Consider the following 3,949-nt stretch of genomic DNA (forward strand, 5'->3'; position numbering starts at 1 on the left):
GTTTCTGAGTTCCCAGATGACTCGTCATTAAGCATAAAGTCTTCATTAGACTCTCAGGAGGCCTCACAACAGCTAAATGTTTAGGGCTTAATTAGAGCAAAACTAACATTTCTGTGTCCAGGGCCTCAGTGATGCATGTGATTGTAAAACAGAAAGTAAAAGTTAAGCACTTAAAATGTATTTGCATTTATGAAAATGTTCAACATGAGCCACACTCAGGTTACCGGCTGTCAGCAGTGAGCTGCGTTCACACAGCAGCTCAACTCTAACTTTTTACTGAAATATGATTTATTTTTTTATAATATACTTTATTTGAGAAACTTTTACTTCATATAGGAAGACAATACAGTACGAATACTGGAGGCTCTTTTGTTTGTAATAAAATATTGCCACACAAACATCTACATGCTGCAATGCATCCTGGGTAGATGACAGCTAGGTGTTAGCGCTAGCTCCGTCCTTTCAGTTTGAACTGGAGAGCTTTGAAAGAGAAGGCAATGCAGAAATGACCAGAAGAGATGAAGATGAGAAGGGAACAGATGAAGAGGAGCGGTTTGGCCAAAATGGCTGCTGTTTGTAACACGATGCAAAGAGAGCTAGCTGAAGCTGTTTAAGGTTAGCAAGGCATTTTCTCAAAGAAGATCGATTTGTTGTCTCCCAATATTTGATTTTACGTTAGCTCCTGCTAATGGTGCTAGCTGTTGCTAATGGTGTTAGCTCTACCTGCTGTAGTAAACATTGTTAGCTTGATTCCACAAACCTCATAAACTCTGCTGCAGTTCTCCTCACCCAGCCGATTTGGAGCCGCCCTCATCAGCCTCCCTGCAGCGTTTTAATCCAACATCTGTGTTTGTGTCCTAAGACACAAACACAGATTTTTCTGTCTCACTTCTCTTTTGTTTTTGTTCTGAAAAAACAAAAGAAACAAATCGTTATGGTGTGAATTTTACATTTTCCTCTCCAGGAGAAGCGTAATGTCCTGACGTGTCAGGATCCTGAACGCAGCTCTGCCTCGGCTTCATTCAGACGGAGAAAGAAGCTCTGCATGTTCAAAGGCTTCACCGAGTCTTTATGAATATGTGTGAACGGATCGATGTGGCCTGTGAGTGTAAAAGCACTCTGTGTGTTAATCAAGAACAGAAAAGTGCTCTATAAACACACTCCATTTCCACTTTACAGCCTCACACACCTTTACCTGTTTACTCTGATTCTCCCTCTGAGCTGCTCCTCTCCCCTGATAACTTGTAGCAGTAAATGAGCTTTCTCAGAATACATTACCACCTCTTATCCTCGCTGCACAGAGAAAATCCATTTGTGTTTGTGTTGATAAAAGGTGTGAAGCTTCATGTTGGAGCTGAAGAAGCTTCCAGTCCTGAACTTCATCCTTTTCTTTGTCTTTTATTGTTTTATAATCCAGATCTAAATTCGTTTACAGACTTTCCTGTTTGATCTTAATTATAAATCGGTGAAGTCAAGTTCAGTTTATCAAACCAAATAGAAAAATATTCTGAAGAGCCTCAGCCGGTTGCTCTGAGTTTACCGCAGCATTTGGTTAATATCTGATCTGACTTGTAATGAAAATGTTTTCTTCGACTGAAAAGCAAGAAAAACATTTTAAAATTTCTTATAGAACAGCAAAACCTGAACTTCGGGCTTAAAACAAGATTCTTTCTGTTCAGATTTAAACTCTGACATGTTGGCTCTGGATTAAAAGTCACTAACAGATTAGGCATCGATGATTCATTAATACACTGACCTCCGTCCTGATGGGAAACACACACTGACCACACACTGATCACACTGATCACCCACTGACCACACACTGACCACACACTGACCACACACTGATCACACTGATCACCCACTGACCACACACTGATCACACACTGACCACACACTGACCACACACTGACCACACACTGACCACAGACCACAGACTGACCACAGTGACCTCATCAGGGCGTTTCTCTCCAGCGGTCTGAGTTCCAGTATCAGCTGCTGTCCGGCTGAAGGACGGTTAGAGATGGGAAAACGGAGACAAAGGAGAGAAATGTTTTGGGGTTTTTTGCAGAGGTTTGGTGAAGCAGCAGGACTGATGGAGGAGACATGAATCATGATGACATTATAATAATGTTTGTTTGTTTTTCATTCAGTTTCCTGAGGAGACGATTTGGTTTCGTCTGGAACAACAAACTGGTTTCAACCGACAAACCAAACCAAGTGTCCATGTTGGATCTGAGCTCATGAACGGAGATTTAAACAGATTTATCCGATAAGGAGAGCAGCCGGTTCTGACCCGCTTCCTGACCCGAGAAATCAGTCCAACCGGACAGATGGTTGACCTTTAACCTCTCTTCTATGACTGAATTTTGACCCAGTTTTTACAAGCTAAACATGCACTAACTTTTAAACTATTATTGCTTTTTATGTTACTTTGAAACCGATCTCATGACTTTTCTTTATTTATGTTATAAAACTTGAAAATAGGAAAATTTACTGCAAATGTTCTGAGCTGCTGCTCAAATATCCAAACTGCATTAACTCAATCAAAGTACGCATGGAAGAAGAGCATAAAAACAGGTTTTCAGATAAAACCATGATCAATAAATCAATATAAAATATTTTGCGTAAGAGAATAATTTATAGAGGTTAAAAACTGAAACAGAGACTTACAGAAAGCAGAGAAACATCTACAGAAAATAATCAGACCTAACAGAAAAACCACTTATAGAAAATGAAAAATGAAAAGAGTGAAAAAATAATCAGTAATTGGAACCAAGGAAACGTGTTAATTAGAGAGGAAACACTCAGAATATTAATATTTATAAAGAGAAATAAATTCAATTCAGTTAAAGTAAAAAAACATTAAAGTTATTATCACTTAAAAATAGGAAGCAAATAAAAGCACAAATAGTACAGAACAAAATGTAAAATAATAATGTCTTCATATTACTTTCATGGCCACGGTTATTAATTTTACCCACATCAGAACTCATCGCCATAGCAACAGAGCTGCGTTCAGGTGAAATGTTGCTGAATCTCCAGTTTCCACCTGAACTCTGAAACATTCAGCAACTCTGACCTCTGACCTCCACAAAGGTCAAATCCTTTCTGGAAAAGTTGCTCTGTGAAGTTCGACAGTATCACACACACACACGCTTGCCCCTTTATTTCACACTGCAACAGGCTCCACGTGTTTGGAAACATCAGGGATGTCAATGAGTGACAATGTTTGTTCTGCTGCTCGTATAAAATACTGATGGTTCATTGAGCTTTACAGACCCTGGAGAGAGAGAGAGAGAGAGAGAGAGAGAGAGAGTGTGTGTGGGGGGGGCGGGGGGGGTGCGTGTGTGACCTGACTTTTGCTGTGACCATCTGCAGATGCACCTGCTCTTAGCATTTGTTTCCATCTCATCACATCTTTCATCCTGTTGTCATCTTCTTTCAGCTCACACACACACTCACACACACACACACTCACACACACACCCGGAGTATGTATCAGATGGTTAGGGTGATCTAATGCAGAACAGCAGCACAGATGTCACAACAGCTGATTTTATTAAACTTTATGATGTGTGTTTGTAACAAATACAAACTGTAACCAACGGCAACGCAGAAAATTATGTTTCACTTTCAACAGATATTAAAGGATGTCATTAAAAAACATAAAAACTGACCATGAACATAATTATTCACAGTAACTGAAGCTCTTCTGTCCTTTTCATACTGAACTAAATCTGTGAAGATGATAAAACACTGAATGTAGAATAAAAATAGATGATAACAGAAATATTCTTTATATGCAGCAAAGAGGCAGACAGTCAAAGCAGGAGGATTCATATCAGAATATTTAAACAGAGTAAAGAGCCAGATGTCAACATAAACACTGTAGTTAGGAAACTACAGGCCTAAAGAATGTAACTGAGGAGATTCATTTAAAAAGGTA

At 39.3% G+C, this 3,949-nt stretch overlaps 1 long non-coding RNA gene across 1 annotated transcript; it reads left to right on the plus strand.

Annotated features, from left to right (window-relative positions):
- The first annotated feature begins 540 nt into the window (after window positions 1–540).
- Window positions 541–2,635, plus strand: LOC106951334 (uncharacterized). Its single transcript, XR_001425798.1, has 3 exons — window positions 541–615; window positions 965–1,102; window positions 2,154–2,635. It is a non-coding gene; the product is annotated as an uncharacterized LOC106951334 (long non-coding RNA).
- Window positions 2,636–3,949: the final 1,314 nt, after the last annotated feature.

The sequence above is a fragment of the Poecilia latipinna genome, unplaced genomic scaffold (assembly GCF_001443285.1).
Source record: "Poecilia latipinna isolate Pla-1442-1.1 unplaced genomic scaffold, P_latipinna-1.0 Scaffold452, whole genome shotgun sequence".
NCBI classification, from domain to species: Eukaryota; Metazoa; Chordata; class Actinopteri; order Cyprinodontiformes; family Poeciliidae; genus Poecilia; species Poecilia latipinna.